This window comes from Mycteria americana, chromosome 2, assembly GCF_035582795.1.
Source record: "Mycteria americana isolate JAX WOST 10 ecotype Jacksonville Zoo and Gardens chromosome 2, USCA_MyAme_1.0, whole genome shotgun sequence".
NCBI classification, from domain to species: domain Eukaryota; kingdom Metazoa; phylum Chordata; class Aves; order Ciconiiformes; family Ciconiidae; genus Mycteria; species Mycteria americana.
In genome coordinates, this window is record NC_134366.1 from 58,411,819 (window position 1) to 58,429,490 (window position 17,672).

At 39.1% G+C, this 17,672-nt stretch overlaps 1 long non-coding RNA gene across 4 annotated transcripts in view; it reads left to right on the plus strand.

Annotated features, from left to right (window-relative positions):
* LOC142405705 (uncharacterized) overlaps nucleotides 1-17,672 on the plus strand; it is a 312,619-nt gene that overhangs the window by 133,346 nt on the left and 161,601 nt on the right. For all 4 annotated transcript variants that reach the window (XR_012774282.1, XR_012774281.1, XR_012774280.1 and 1 more), the window contains one exon: nucleotides 9,093-9,218. This is a non-coding gene — a long non-coding RNA (uncharacterized LOC142405705). The remainder of the gene's footprint in view (nucleotides 1-9,092; nucleotides 9,219-17,672) is intronic.

Consider the following 17,672-nt stretch of genomic DNA (forward strand, 5'->3'; position numbering starts at 1 on the left):
CACCGCGGGGCCAGGCATGCTTGGAGATTCACAGCCACCCCACCTGCAGAGGCAGGATTTCAGCCGCTGCTGCTTCCCAGACCTGCTCCAGCTTGTCAGATTCCTCCAAGGCCGACAGAGAGCAGCCACAGTCTCGCTACAGGGAAGGGGGGTCCAGGCAGCACCAGTGTCACCTTACAGAGCTGGACAGAGAGGCCATGCCACATGCAGAACGAACCTCTGAGAGTCCAAAAGATGGGCTGGGGCTGGTGTCAGTCAGGTCAATCTTTGGTGAATTTGGTTGTGTTCGTATTCCATAGAGGTGGAAAGGCAGAGACAGTGTATACCACCAGATGGATAAGCATTAGTATTAAACAACAGCTATACAACTGGAGTACATTTCTCAGTAGAGATATAAAGTCTGTGAAACTGCAGCCCTCCAGAAGGGAAGGTGCGAGGTGGAGGGTGATTTGTTATTTCATCCTTCAGTGCACTTTGATGGGCAGCAAGCCAGTGTGGAGAACTGTGCCACTAATATGCAAAGTGCAATAAGCTGGAAAACCAGAGGTAGGTAACTCTTAACTGTATGTGCTTTCCCCCCCATGCTCAAGCACCTCCCCAGAAAGATATCACATTAAAAAAAGGCTTGTTGAATACTGCAAGTCCAGGTATTATGGTGTGGTGATGTTTCTCCTTAGAATGGGCTAAAGAGTTTTGTATCCAGTACAAAAGAAACACATTGAATTTTTTATTCACAGGACAGTATATACCATTGTTTGGATTTTTCCATCTTCATAAAACTGATAAGCAGAATTAGTTCAGGAGGATATTGTACACTTTTTCCATTGAAAGGTTTGACGTGAGTACTAGGGGGAAGAAAAAATTGGGCAATGGGACAGGATGAGAATTTGAAAACTAGAAAGTAACATGTTGGGTTATCCAAGACAGAACTAAACAAATGATAGTTACCAACTCCAAGTACAGCAACGAAGGGCTAAATTTCATTAAAAACAAAAGAAACAAAAAAAACCCCCATGCAGCTGTCTGTTGATAATTGATCATTTCAGGACTGCAGTTTCAAAATATTTAAGAGAGCTTTGCCCTTGTCCTGGCAAAAATCAGGTTTTTACTTTGTTAGTATATATCTCACACTGATTTATTGCATTGCAATTGCTGTAGCTTGGCATGTATGTAGCTGAAGGCCATGTTTAGAATGATAATGTTTAAATGTTTTTGGTTTAATTAATTTTGTGTTAAAATCATTTAGTGCTAGTTGGCCTGGATGCCTTTGCAAAGGACGACTTCATTTGTCCGTGTGATATTTCCTGGTAAAAGAATGATTAGATAAAAAAACAAACAAACAAAAAAAAAAGCCAAGCACCAGCCAAGTTTTCATACTGGCATTCCTTTCTAAATTCTCATCATCTTCAGACATCCCCTCAAGCCCTGCCATGGTACTGTTGATTTTGTATTATGAGAACAAGACAGGTGCCTGGAGGTGCTGCAGATACCATAGCTGGATTAAGGAAGCCTGCAAATTGCGGCAGCAATTTCCATTAAAGTTTTTTTAATTACCACATGGATCATGCCAAGAAACTATTGCAAAATATGGATAGTTTGATTTGTTTCATGTCTCCAGGGTGTGTTGTAAAATGGGATTCTGTCTCCCATTTTACAACTGGTTAGTAACTGTCACAGACAGACTAACCCAGGATGCTTGCAGTGCCAGTGGTATTCTGCTAGGCCAAGAAAAATGGCTGGTGGGCCCTTAAAACTCTCTCTTGTATTTTATTTTAGCAAATAGAGGGACTTTTTTCTCATTTGCCAATTTCCTTCTCCTGCAGAACCCCCTTTTTGGAATATTTACTATAGCAAGATGAAGCCAGCTTCTGAGGTGTCCCATGTTTCACTGCCTCGCTTTATAAGAAAAATATAATACATGACACTTTTAAGGGGAGGTAGTCTCCACCCTGAACCGAAGACTGAAGAAACATGCATATCAACAGGGAGGCAGCTGAGATTTCCCAGAAACCAAACCCTATGTATTGTCTCTTCCTCCAGTATATTGTAGTGGGCAAATACAGCTGGGAAGCTGAGGTATTTTTTAAATTGCATCTTTAAAACTTTTATTGTTCAAATCAGGACTTCATGGAGACATCTGCCTCTCTTACCATTAGATGAGTCATGGCTCTGTGCTGTTTTTTTTTTTCAGTGTGAGAATTTTGATTTATCAAGATTTTTGACCCTGTGACAGAAAATTTGAAATACCAGGGATGTAAATTCAAGGGTTATGTTGTCAGGGTTTTGTCATTTAGCTTTAGGTTGGGTCCTGTTAAAAGGTTTTAAATGCTTCACATCTGCTGTGCCACAGCAGAGGAAAACAGAACCATGCCTGGAGTATAAAGTGTGCTTACGGTCAGAAAAGTGACTACGTGAAAATGGCATGTTCTTAGTCAACAGATCTGTTCCCTATGCGTATTACCACTTTCATATGCATGTTTCACTTGCGAGAGTAAGTCTGTCGTTACTTTTCAATCCTTTTGCCAGTGGAGCGCCAGCAGGGCTATGGGGAGCAAATGATACACTATCCTGTCTCTCACATTATAAATGGGGTCGTTAGTGAAATCCCAGTTGCAGAATCTTTGTTACTGGTGATGGTTAACCTTGCTTCCGTCTCCATTCTCCCCCACACGCCTAAAAAGAAACAAAACAAAACAAACCCCAGCCCAAAACCAAGCAGATGTACCATCTTTTTGGTTTCAAACTGAATAAATTTGATCTGGAAGTCATTGAGAAACAGTAAACATGAAACCTTACTGTGACATATTTACGGAGTGATATATTCAGAAGATGACCGCATTTAAATAAAATAAGTTCAAAGACCAGTAATCAAAAACAAATATGGTCAGTCCATCTTCCAAAAAAAAGGATAGCTGAAACTAGCATTTCTTGGGTTGGATGGATACTGGTATATGAATGGTAGTGAACAGATGATAAGCTGGTATGAGTGAGTATGAAGTGGAAAAATTAGCATTAGAAGAACAAAAACCTTACATGAAGAAAAAGCCTGAAGCAAAATTTATCTGTTGGCTTTCACTGTTCATGTTATTACTGTCCTAGTAAATCTAAGCAGAAAGCCTCTCCTCTTTTCTCCTCTTTGGGCTGCTTTAAGAGTTTGCAGCACAGTAGTGAACAAATCTTAATGCCATAATTCAACCCTAGTGCTTTTCCATTGCTGCAAATGGCCAGCCCAGCTGAAGTTGCAAACTCATTTTTTTCATCTGCATACTTCTGAACTGCTCTGTCTCACTAGGTAGGGTGAGTGGGTACACATTTCTGCAATCCCAAAGGTAAGTAGATGTGCTCTGTTTTGGGTTGTCTGCAATTACCGATGTCAGGTAAGGATTTAGTCCCTTGCATTCTTGCAAACTGTGAGCTGTATCAGAGGTGACGTGTAGGAGGGTGGAAATTATATCTCTGGAACTTTCCAAGTGAATTTCCACATGTGGAAAGGCTGGAAGAAGCTGTAAATTGGAGAAACTTATATTCACTTAAGCCCTTTTAAACTTTCTTTTAAATCCATTTCTATATCCTATTAGGTGACAAAATTTGAAAGCCTCTTTTCTATGCTGACATGCTACTAGTTTATCAACTAGTGTATTGTAGAGTAGGTGGGGAAGGAGGAAGAGACTAACTAGCAATTTTGATTAATAACTTTCATCTTTATTGCTTTAGAAATTATTACTCTTCAGCTGCCATGTGTTCTTTCCTACAATATTTCACTTGCACTTGTTCTGTTTTCTTCCTGGGATGGGAGTCTCAGTGGAAAGTACTATGTCATGTAAATAATATACACATGACAGTCTATTATTTTGTATGGTTATTAATCCTTGTGGAGTTGAGAGCTTTCTGGTTTGCCTTAATGTAAAATCCATAAGCTTGTTCCCATAAAGAAAAAAGTGCACGTTTTTCAAACTTATATTTCATAAAGCTTAGAAAAGATCTTCCCTGAGGTTGCCTGAGAAATTTTAAGAATCTTAAAAACCTGCTGATAAACTTTGAGATGCAGAGTAGGATTCAGACAGGCTTAACTTTTTAGCCCTGTGTACAGTACTCACAGATATTTAAGAAATACTTAAAACCCTGCTGTTTCTAAGTTTGGTTTGTGTTAATGAAGGCTTGAAGAAATCAGTTTTAATTGGAGAGGGCCCCCAAAAAATTGTCCCTCTCAGGAACAGGGAAATATCAAGGTAGGGAATTGGAATCAAGCCATCATGGAGTAAAAAAGAGGTGTTACCAAGGCCTCATATCTGTACATAAGTAATGCCTAATTCCTGCCTCCGTTACCATGTATCCTTACTAAATTCTTCACAAACCTGCTAAGTTAGAAATGTATGTGTGTGTGTACAGTCAGAGTTTATCTGGACTTGGGAATTTCCTGAGAAGAGGTCTAAGTCACACCTGTTTTACTGTACAAGCACAAAATCATATTTTCAAAGCATTGTAATTAGGCAAAATCAAAATAAAATGGTACTGATGAAAGCACTATGCTGGGGACGGTTTCCACCCCAGGTTTCTACTTTCTAGCTGCTTCTAGAAAATTCTTGCTATTCTAAAATGGAAAGCAGCCTTTTTTCTTTTTCCTAAGGTTGAGTTTTCCTCTTCCCCCTGTAGTACTTCTACTTTTATTTTTACAATGGCTGAACTGTTCAGGCTAAAAAAAAAATCTTAAAAGTAATCACCTGCAGCCAGAGGCTCAGAAAATATAATCCTAAATAATAGCTGTCTGAGAAATCTATCACTGACTGAAAGCAAGAGCTATGCTATTGACTACTGTTATCATTCTTGAAGCAGTTCCCTTTTCTGTAGGATCTATACTTTAAGAATCATAAAGTTTGTAACAACCAGTATTAGATAAGCTTGACAATATCTCCCTGAAAGAAATAACTCAGGAGAAGTAAAATGAGAAGCCTTTAAAGCTGAAAACTCAACAACCCACTTAATGGTCACAAAAAACCGAAATTACTTGCATAAGGTTAAACAGGGAGAGCCAGTAAATATGCAAGGTGTGCAATATTTTTACTTCAAATACATATGATCTCCCATAACCTCTTAATAATTCTTTTGCAAGCAAATAGGTGATTGTCGGGAGGCCTGGATTGCCCTCTGTCTCTCCTGTCCCATGCAGCCCCAAGCCCTACGTTCCCTGCGGCTAGGGAGGAGCGGGCAAGGTGGTGCAAAGCCTGGGGTGGTCCCTATGGAGCTCAGCAGCCTCACTCCGTTAACCCCAAAGAAGCAGTTAATTTAGACAGTGAAAGGCATCAGAGACTCACAACAACTCTTCTGTCCCCCCGCAAGCTATCCCTGAGGCCGTGTTCTCCCGTGGCCGACACACAGGTAAACCATCTCAGGGCTATTGTAGCATCAGGGCTTGACAGACTGCCCTGAACACGTTTAGCAATCTCTTCAATACCACATCTACACCATGCTGAATCCAACTCAAGAAAATAAGCTGGGAAGCTGAGCACCAAACACATTGTCAAGACTGCAGAACCAGGGGACAAACACTAGAGTGCAAGATGTGTCCCAGAAATAACAGTGGGAAAGCCATGTCCAAGCTGCTGGCAGTGGTCTTTTTAAACACTGCACTTTGCGTCCCTGAGTTTCACAAAGATCACACAGTATCCAACACCACAGTAAATCTTAAAGACCAAATAAATGTGTGGTTTACCTCCCAAGGTCTCTCCCCTAGTCTTATTATCACCAACAATGGGGCCAGTGTTATAAAAACAGTCAATGTTGGCTAAGCCACTTGAATGCCATTAAAAAAAATGTCTCCCTCCCTGGATTACAACCTAAAAGGTTTGGAGGATTTGACAATGTATTTATTTTTATTAAAATTGTAGTAAAGTTATAAATGGCCCTTACGGTAGCAGTAGCTCCTATGTGATAACGTGTAAGCCATTAGCTGTGAACACACAAAAAGAAGATTAAAAAAACTTTTAGAAGTGTATGTACTGTTCTTGTCAATCAGGCTTTTAAATGGTTTTTATTTTTTTGCTTTCGCACTTTAACCTCTCTGATGAGGAGGAAGATGGTGTTGAAAATACTGGTGTAACACCTGCTCTGATATAAGTGTACATGCCCTGCCCACGGGCACGTATTCACATTTCTATTGGCAGAAACAGTATGAATTCTGCTCTGACCTTCTGGAATTTTGCGATTTTCTTCTTAGCGGCAGCATGAGATCTTCAGGAAAGCCCTGCTGGGGAATATTTTTCCCTGTTCTTCCCTCCTTTTTCTACTTCTGACACCATCTGGTAAATTGGATTTTGGTATTTTTGCGTAGCCACTTCTCTCATACTCTCGCTTCATACTCCAACGTTCCCGTACTCAGTGCTCTCCAATGCTCATGCAAGCAGACTGGAAGTATTCTTTTTTATTGGGTTACTAAGTACACCACTGAGGATGTTTACCAAGGAACGAAAGCCTGACATGAACCTAACAGATGAATAGACAACTGGTCCCAGATTAAGAGAACCTGGAGAGGTTTATATTCCAGAATTTAATCTCTGGTGAACAATGCATTTGAGCTTTAATTGATTCCTGCACAGTGTCTTTGACTGATGAAAGGGACACTTCCCAAACAAAAGCAGCCATCAAAAGTTTCACATAAGTGTGCGCAAATGGCCTTGGAACGATTGCAGTGAGACTTCAGATCCTGCCCCAATTCCATGTTGAACTCCAATTAACTGTTTTACTAAATCCCGTCTCTTATGATAATGATGACATCAGTAAGCTACACCCTGATTAATATTCCTTACCTCAAACTGTATCTGAAACAGGTTTTGAGTAATACAGGGGAAAAGTCCAGTCTCATTCTCAAGTAATATTGAAATCCTTTATTAGTGAGTTAAAACAAATTCATGGAAAGCTAACTTTTAGGGTTGCAGTGGATACCTTCTTATTGAACTGGATAGAAAGGAAGTACCTTTTATTCATGCTTAATTTTTTTTTAGATGAAAGACAAAGGCTTAATAAATGTGTTTCACCTCTGATGTGTTATAGCTAGGTACCCGTAAGACTGTGGTCCAAGTAACATATATTACAGCATCTTCTGATCCACCCCCTCACTGGTTTAGAGTTCTAATTTTTATTTTAATTTGCTTATCCTTGTAAGTAGACAAGAATTAAGTAATTAGTCTGTCTGTACCTGTCAGTCTTCAGATCTCTCTGCTTCCTGCTCTCCCCCATTCTTCACCCGTCCTGCCACACTTTTTGTCATTTAACTCTTGGTCATGTCCAGCCAGGCTTGGCAAGGAAGTAGACATCTCAAAGATGGGGCCATCTGTGCAGATTTCTGAGCGTGATCAGCTGAGCTGGGTAGCAAGCCCTGAAGGAAGGCACAGTGAGGATGAAGCAAGAGGAGCAGGTGTTGTCACCTCTGTCTGGCAAGGCTTTCAGACCCTGGTATCACTCTGGACAAGTGGCAGGACATGTCATTTCTGATGGATAAGAGACATCACCTAGGGTGTCAGCAACGAAATGGGAGGGAAGTGGGTTAATGCAAGGGGAAAATCTTCAGGGGACAACCGGACACATCTGTAGGATGCAGGTTTCATTAGTTCAGCTGTACGAGAATGACTTTAAAGTATCTATCAAATTGACATGTGTCCTAAGTACTTCTAAGAACTCTCTTTTTCCCCAAGATATTCAGTTGCTGTTTTTGTCTTTGTGCACAGATATCTTTCTTTTAATTAATTTTCCTTTACCCATATGAAGGTTATTAATGTAATCAAGTACTTTTGCTCAGTAGTTCCATCTCAGAGGCATGTATTTTGCTGTCAACAAGAAAAATAGTAGATTTCAAAACAGATCAAGTTCTTCAGGATTACATTTTTAAAAAGATAACATGCTTTTGATTTTAAGAATGAAACACACATGCCAAAATGACATTTTAAAAGCAGCTAGTGTAAGGTTTGGGAAACAGGTCAGGTTAACAACTAGGGAAAATAATGTAAGCTGTAAGCAAGCAGTTTTCACCATGTTGATATATCAGTGCCTCTCAATCACTGGAAATCCAAGAGGTAGCACATCCACTGTGATTCATTCAAACCCTCCCTTTTCTGGTAATATCACCAATAAACAAAACAAAATCATGTAGCACAGTTAGCCTTGTGATGTCAGGAGCACTGTCATATGTCATCTCAGGAACAATGTGATTACCTGTCTTCATAGCAGCCAGCCAGCAATTACCACTTGGTTATTATTTTTGGTCACTAAAACTGATTCAAACTCATCCCCTACAGACAGAAGTCTTTACAACTAATTCTATTAATACTTAGTTAATTTGTCTATATCTTTATTCTTCAAACCTACAATAAAATGAAGAGATTTTCATCCAGGACAAATTTTCATGGTGCCATGACAGTTAAGTTAATGATTTTAGATTCTGGATGTGAGAAAGTTATTGTCAATTGTGAACCTGTCTCTCATACTAATGAGCAGTTGTTCACCCAGTGTTAGTTTACCTGAATGGCTGGCCCTGATGGAGTAATGTGTAAAAAGTCAAGACTGGTGTTCACTTTGCTGCAGAAATTTGTTTCTCTGCCTAAACCTTTCAGAACTTCCTGTCATATCTAGTAATGATAAAATGGTGACTTTTTCCTTCTTTCTTTTTTGGCAGAAGTCTTAATGATTTTTCTTGCTTGTACAACATGAAGTATTTTATGCAGTGAAAATTTTTTTAAATACCTCAAACTGCATCTTTGCTCTGTTTCCTAGTTTAGCCATGGTACAAGTTACTTAACTTGTAAAAAAAGAAACTCCCTACCTGCAAGTGACTTTTTTTTACTGACTGTACTAATTTTAAGATCCAGTTCTGAATATACTTAAAAACCTCATTGTTCCAAATGGCTACCAGAAAGCAGCCTAAGTTTTAAAAAGAGACTAGTTATGTAAAGATGGGTCATACTTGGGGTACCCGGTTCAAAGCATTCTCAAAGAAGCAGGGTTTTTGGAAGGTACTGTCCCTTAGAAATTTTCCATCCTCTTCAAATCAAGCATAAGATGCTAGCTGCTTTTGAAAATTAAACCAATGTTTCTGGTTGCAGCTGGAAGCAGACTTCCCCAGAAATTCACAAAGAGCTGGCACTTGTGAGATTTGTTTTGCTGGATGCTGCAGGATCAGGATGTTCTATCTCCTCATGAGCACCTGAATTTTGGGACTTTTTTCCAAGGTAAGTTATGAATTCCAAGCTTTTGACTTTTTGTTGTTGTTGTTGTTAATCTTTGTGTGAGGTAATTGAGAGACTAGATTGCTTTTTACTGCAAGAAAAAAAGGTATCATTTATAAGAGTTACTTTCAGAGTAGATATGTCATCCTATTGCTGAAGCCCTATTTTAATGCAGTGGAGTGCTGTTTTATTCTGTGCAGAGTGATTGTATGGTGTTTATTCAATCCCTGTGTGTCCACATGAGTTTGACGCTAATCAGCTGTAATTGCATAATTTACAGATGATTACTGAGAAGTCCTCTTCTGGTCTAGCAAAGACCTTCTGCATTGCTGGGCTCTGTAGTCTCAGGCCATCATTCTTGCGGTCCTCAGTCTTTCACAATCCCATCAGTTTGGCAAATGCCCAAAACGTATTTAGTCATGAACTCATTACTGATACAACAGGCAACACAGTGCACGAAACACCATGCTGCCCACAGCATTCCTAAATAATATGTTCTGGAATGCTTATCTTAAATTCCATCTTGTTATTACTTTGGCACATTTAAATAAGTGGACTTGTCAACAAATAACAATCAGAAGCGACAGGCAACTTTTCATTCAAGTTATGTCATTGCCCTCCAGATTTCATCGTCCATATGTGAAAAGCATTCTGTTCCTGGGAAATAAGAAACAGGGGAAAAAAATAGTGCATTTTTATTAGTATTTGACAGCAATTCATATGTTCGATGACTAAAGGAGGCAGCGATACCAATCTAACACAGCAGCGTTATGGTAGCCAAGACCAGTAGCTTCTACCCCGTACATCACCAATGAGTCACTGCCTGATCTTATCCAAATTGCCGCTTGCCACCAAGAGAATCCTTTGACCCCAATTTGTGTGCAAAACCAGCAAGAGGTGGCCATCCAGAATTTCAGAGGCAGAAATTAAGAAGCACTCATAAAAATTATGTTTATGATGTCTCTGTGCTTCTTTCATCCTTTTGTAAGATATAGAAAACAATTGTTACTTGTGTAAGCATTTTGGCACCTTCTTTGGTCATTGGAAGTTACTGAAAGTGCATGTGTGTAATAAGGACCAATGTGCTCTTCAAATACATCGCTAAACAAGTAGAGTACTGAAAGAGGGCTAATTTTCTTTGTGTGTGAAAAGCAGCAGAAATGTATATTGCAAACTGCGGTCATGACATGTTTATATGCTTTAGAGATTTAAAGATTTTGGCGAGATTAACGGTCTAAGATTTAAAGTGAGCCTTCACAATATTTCATGCTTTAGGAAACAGCTATTCCAGTCATAGAATCTCTGTGTGTGGGAAGAATGTGGGATAACTGAGGGCCTTCTGAAAAGAGCAAGAAGAGGTCTTTCTTGGTTTACACATTTTTAAAGAATACAGTGTGGTTTCAGGGTTTTGTTTTTAAATCCATATAAGAACTCCTACTCTGGGCACTGGGAAAGGCACACAGAAGAGTTAAATATGACATTGAACATCATATGGTGAAAGAGAAGGCATGAGTGGGTAGTAGATAAGGCAGAGGCAATACTGCTGATTGTGTGTGATGTGGAGTGTCATCAGTTATAAGATAAATAAATAAAACAGGCACTCTGTGAGCTATCCCTTTTTTTCTGTCACTCGGTGTTATCTCCAAATGCAAAAATATTGGAAACAGGAACTATTCTGGTATATCCAAATAGATGCTATATCCCAATACATCCAAATACACTCTTCCAAAATAAAAAAAAAAGTGTAATTAAATATTTTATTGTTAGCATGGTGCTATTGCTACTGAGAGAGGCAATTGCCTGCTTTGTCTTGGATTTTAAGTGTTCCTGCATTGCTGTACTTCCCTTACTTGAGACTTTGCTTCCAAGTGATACCAATTTTGCTGCACTGAATCTCTATTTATGGCCAGTCCACTGCTGAAAGGAAGATTGACATTTTCAGCTATGCTGGGTATTTCCCATTGTAACAGCCTACTGTTTCCATAGAAATCCTTCAAAGTGTTTTAATAGAATGTGAGTAAAAAAGGAGTTTTGTTGACACATTTATTCTGCCAGGTTTTTAACAATCTGATTAATGTCTGCTCAATATTCACTTCTTAAAAAAAAAAAAAAAAAAAAAAAAACCCAAAAAAACCAAAAAAAAAACCAAAACCAAAAATGCAGAAAACATACATGCTGTTTCCACGGCAATTTCACCGTCCATTTCCAGGACCCTTGAATTCATTTCTCCCTTCTCTTTTTTTCCTCCCCACCACCCCTCACCCTATCATCGTTCTGTCCCTGAAAGCCCTTTTCTACATAAAATTAGCACTAGCAAATCTACAGTGGTGACAGAAAGCCCTTAAATCAGACACTGAGCATTTTATGATTCATCAGAAACTCTCTATGCCTCTGAATCAAGTTACTTACTAAATGGTGGCTGCATTATGGGCAGAACGAGATGTGAGTAACCCATGCCACGCATTGTCAGAACTTTTGGAGCCCGCTGGAGATACCCACGTTGAGCTGAATACATTTTGTTTTAAGGGGGTGTTGATTTAAATGTTGGATGATTCACTGCCTCCTGCTGTCTCCTGCAGTGTGGGCATAATACTCATACATTTGAATGCAGTGCTTTTTAATCTGTTTCATTTAATGTCCATCCTCCTCCTCTTTGCCACCGCACGATACCAGTTACCTTGTGAAATGTTCCAGCTACTCCGTTTCATAGTCACTCCTTATCAGGCTCCAAAGTTGTACTCCAACCTTCCTAGGAGTCATAATTCTAGCTCTCAGCATCTTTGTTATTCCTGCAAGATATTATTACATATAGACATGTGAATCCTTCTCATGCCTTGCCTGCATTTGCTCAGTTCACACAAAAAAAGGATTAGTTGTCTGTCTTTGTTAAGTTTGAACAGAAATAGATAATGCTGGCAATGACATGTATTAACTTGTTTTATAATTAAGTTTTCTGACATCTGGAAATAAGGTTTTGGTGAGTGTGATGATGATCAACAGACTTTTTTAAAGCAATCAGCTGACCTATTTGTTCACGACAGCAACAAAATTATTATGAGTGACTTCTAAGTGTTTGTTCATAAACCTGAAAGATAATTTGAGTTCTTCTAGCACACAGTGAGTGGGTTCTCATGTTTTTGTACCCATTATGTAATTTGAAAGATTTCAGGCTAGTAACCTGCTAAGCAGAAATTCCTTGATCTGCCAGACCCTACAATGCCCCCAGCCAGTGAAGCAGGATGAGATTCTTTAATTAAGCATGTATCTGTTTATCTTTCTTAAACAGAATGCTTTTCTCGTTTCTGACTGCCTCCAATCATTGTGCATTTTACACATCTTGAGATAAGTTTCTGGGTATCTCCGTATAGGCATTTAGCATCTGTTTAGATGTCTCCTATAAGTCCTGGGTCATATCCCCCAGCATTTTGCAAATGTCTCAGACAACAGGGTGCATCTAAAATGACACTAGATGCCTATACTTAAACACCTGAATCCCATCCCTTATTTTTAGCCAACATAAACCTTCCCTCACTAAACACTTTATAAATTAGATAAATATAGGGCTCCTTCATTGCACCTTCAAATGACTTGCGGTATGAAGCTACGTCTGGTACTTGGATTCCATTTCCACTGGAGTAAGACCCTTTTTATAGCATGCGTGTCACTGGATCACAGATGTTTTGGATCCTGAAAACTTCTTTGACTATCCTGTATTATTTTCAATGTTATCAGAATGAATTGGTGTGGTTAGAACATAAACCCTTCTGGCCGCGGAGACTGGCTTCTGCCTATCAGTTGCTAAATTCTGTTCGGTGTATGTCAGAGACCAAAACTGCAGCTGACGCCCAGCGATGAAGAGTGCTCTGTTCATGTTCCTGGAAAGACAGGATTTTAATGTCTTTCTGTCACTTGAGTAAGGTGTAGTTATTGCCAGGGGACTTCCACAAGAGTAACAAGCCTACCAGATATCACACAGTCATTGTCTAAATAGCAACTTCATGGCATCCATTTAGGATTTTCTCCATATGGCTTGCTTTGGGGCCTCAGCAGTAGTAAGTAAATGTATGGACTGCTTTTTAGTTGCAGGTAAACTAAACAAATAGATTTATGGGGAAACCAAGTGAGGGAAAGCACAAAGTAGGAAAGCCTAAAAAAACTCAGAGGAAAAATGAGAGTAGAAAGTCAATGGAGGAGAATGACAGCAGATGCAGTTCTGGAGAAAGACCAATGCAGTGTGGTTTCTTAGCACGCCAACCTAGCAAATATGTGCAGCCATTATGTTAAGAAAACTGGGGAACAAATTAGTAGGTGAAAGATAAGATATTGCACCTCTGTTCCTGTTAAAGTAATTGTTGCCCATGTAAATACTAAACAATACAATCTTGTTTTGTACCTGAACCCAAGCATGCAGTCTTTTAAAGCTCTGGTATCACAAAAAATGCTCAATGAATGGCAGCAAGTGAATGGTATAGTACAGTATGGGTGGTTATGAAAGCTTTCAAAAACCCATTTAGGGTCTTCTGAGTTGTCTTACAGTTATTCTGCTGCTAAAATTCTTTGCTTAGGGGATAGAAACAGCTCATTAAATTAAATGCAGCTTCTTCAAGACGTGACAGAACATAATGAAGTTAATAGTGATTTGGATTAAGGAAATTTTGATACTGATATTTTTGCTCTGACTGTTGGCATATATTGAATGACTGGATAATTCCTTTGCAATGAATAATGGATCATTTTGTCTAGCATGCTGTAACATTATGCAAATTCTTCACGCACAGCAGCAGTACAAACTTTGCTATTCCCTCTTGTTACATCTGGCCTGTGCTGAAATAGGGAATGTTGAATTCAGAGAAGAGGGAGGAGGGTTGTCCAGGATTGCAGGTTTTTGTAATAGCTTTGCCATTAAGAGCATGTCTAAATACAGAAGCTGTATGACTTTTTGTCAGATTTTCTGTATTCAGTCAGATCAGCATGGTGTGCAAGTTTTGCCTGCCTTTTTGATGTTTAAGCAAAATTAAGCTCATGTTTAGCATCAATGTGCAAAGTTGCTTCAGCTGAACTACAAGCCCAATGGTACTTACACAAGTCTAATGTCTCCTGACACACCCTGTGAATCTGAACGTGCCATGAATTTTGCTATGCCTCAGTTAATATTGCTGCAGCGGCATGATTACTGAAAAGTGTTTTTATATTCTCAAGTGAAAACACACAATAGCAATGTGGAGGATTGTTGAATTGTACAAAAATATTGGGAGTGGAGAGCATATTGATTTATCTGTGTTGCCTGGGGAAGTATGACTTTGCACAATTTCAAATGATCTGTCCAGAAATGAATAGAAACAAAAAAGGCCTGTCCCCAAAAAGCCTGCAGATGAAGGCTGTAATTCAGAAGCTCTGAGGAATGTCAGTAGTGAGTATACTGTGAAAGTGCAAAATTTTCAGGCCTCTTCTCTCCTATTCACAGTGTGGGAACTCATGCTCAGTGGATGCTATTCCCCACAGAAAGGGAGAAGAATGGATCCAGCCATTAAAAGGGATAATTAGATCCTTCCCTACACTATTTTATTGACTTACACATTTGACTGACCACATAAGTTTTGCCAAATATGAAAAAATTACTTTGCCTGTGAATTTGAAGGTTAGCTAAACCATGCTGACTTTAAGCTAAAAGCAGCATATATGTTTTCATATGTGGAGCATCGCAAAGTGCTCTGAGGATTTCACGTGGAACAACTGCTATCTGCAGTGCGCAGGACCCTGCCATCCAAATCCAAGTGTGCACTGGAGGTGCAGCAGCTTCAAACACGGGCAGATAGACGTGTCAAGTATGTCATCATCATACAATGCTGAGAATGCTGATGCTACAGCTCTATTAGCTGCACTGAAGACTCTGCAGCTAGGAGCAATATAGGAAAAATGTCATTTGGGGAGGGAAGAACAAAGGAGAGAGTGAGAAGATGGGAGCTGGCCAATTGTACTCTTTTCTGAAGGAAAGGATACTCGTGTTTGTACAGAACAGGTAGGTAGTTGATTTGCAAATTCATCATTCTCTGGTTTCTTCTCAAACAGCACAGTAAGAGCTTAATTACATATTCACAGATGTAAGTTTACTGGAAGGGATGGAGAGAAGCGCAGAAGGAGATTTCTGTTCCTAAGAAACCATAGTTGTAAAGAGGTACCCGTCCTTGTGCTACCAGTGCTTTCTTCAAGGAGTGGCAAGTACTGCCAGGGGCTTACTGGATGGTTGGGGACCAAGGCCCTTGCTGCTAGGAGTTTAAGTGGAAGGAAAGAGTTTGGGAATTGGCCAGTAAACTTTGTTATTGAAATAATATTTAAATGAGAGCTGTTCATAGAAATGCAGGCTCTCCCACCTCTCTGGGAATTACGGGTGTCTTCCTTCACTGGGCAGTGCTAGAAAGCACTCTGGGGAGGAGGAAAAGGCTGTCTTTTCAAAGTGTTGTCATACATCCCCAAAGGGCACTACCTCTTCAGAGACACTACCTTAAAGTATCCCTCAAGGGATTTATTGCTTTCAGATGCTATTACTCACATGATGCGTTTAACCACACTCTTCAGCACAGCTCTGCCCCTTGCTAGATAGAATTAAGTCCTTATCAAGCTTTGTGTGCTACAATGGGCCAAGACTATTTTAGGAACCTTTTTCCTTGTGTTGAATCCCAGGCTCTACACAAGCCCCTGTCTGGGAGCAGGAACTGCTTGTCTATGGCCTTTTCTGACTGCAAACCAGTTTCACATTCAACACTTGTTATTGTCTCTTTTCCCTTCTGAGCTCACTATAACCTAATACTAAACATTGCTGTAAGCAGATATATTAAATAGGCCTGACATAAAGAGCAGCATGAGCTGCAGCAGATTATTTTCTCCACATTTATTGTATGTTACTGCAGATACGTTAGCTTTCCACTATTAGTACCAAATACATGTGTTTTACTTGCACCTCCTTTTTTTCCTTGCTTGCCCTGAAGTGGCTGATTTATGTGTTTTTAAACAGTTGGTGTAAACAAATGCAGTACATGAGACCTTTTGCAGTACTTGTGAAACCCCTCCCAAGCCCATCTGTCCTTTGCAATTGTTCCAAGCCGCAGACAGGGGTGTGTGTATGTGTGTGGATATAACTATATATATATAGCTTAATAATAATCAAGCCTATACTTTTCCCATTAAATTATACTGGAAAAACTTCAGTTTTAAATAAGTCATATTTTCAATACAGGATTTTTTTTTACCTTTTCACTAAAAATTAAAAATGAAAAAAGAAGGTATCATGCAAAGTTACACAGTTTGCTGAAGAAATCTGAAGTGGATGTCATAAGGGAATGCACTTCTTGAACTGAGTTAATTTATGAGAAGGATAGGAAAATAAACAAGGACTGCAAATGGGGCAGTACCTCCTTTTTCTTTTGCAGTAACTTGTGATGTCAAAATACCAGAATAAATTTCTTCTTAATGCCCCAATCTTCCCCTCCTCCCCCTCAAGATGTGCCCCCCACCCCAATAGTACATAAAGAAAGGTTTTTAGGTATGCATAATTCAACAAGTGAGCAAATTTCTCTTTATAGTGTGTCAGTTAGACTTGTTTGGAAGACAGGGAAAACTTTTCATTCAGATATTTCCTGGTTCCTTTCTGAAATTCATAATTTAAATAGCAAAGCCTCTTCAACATTTCAAATATTTGAATCAGAGAGTTGCAACTGTGATGAAATGTTTATTGAAAATGTGGGTCTTCTTCCCACCGAAATTTTACTGCTGATGAAAAGCATTACCACTGTTTTCATGAGATCTAATGCTATTTTATTTAAAATTAATTGAAAGAGCAAATTCATGACTACTTGATGGATTGTTAAACATTATTTAATAGGTTGTCTCAACTGGTTGGGATTTTGAAGTTTTGAGTTTTTTTCTTGTGTGTATGTGTGTTTTCAGTATGATGATTATAAACCCTTGTTTAGGCCATGATTTAATACAGCTAGTGGCATTTTGGGGATGAGATCTGAGCACCATTTAAATTAATACACATTTTTCCATTGCTGTGGATGAGACAGCATGCCTAAATATACTCTTCCACAACTAAGTTACACTGTTCCAAAGGTATTGTTTAATGTCCCTGTGTGATACTATAGTATTATTGGTTCTTTACCACCTAAGGAGTGCCATTGCAGTACTTATATATGAATTCATTTGCAGTTTTACTTCCTATATGTTCCAAGATGTGATGTGCAAGGTCTATGTGAGCCACAGTTATTGATAATAATTTAGGACAGCTCCACTGAAATATTCTAATGTGTTTGTGGAGAGAGTTTCTTGACACTTCTTTATGTTTAAATAGCATGCAATGAACTACAGTCACTTTTCCCTGAAGATAAATGATGGAGGTGCAAATAACAATGTTGGGAATTGTTTTAATCAAGCATTTACAGTATCTCTCTCTTCTGCAAA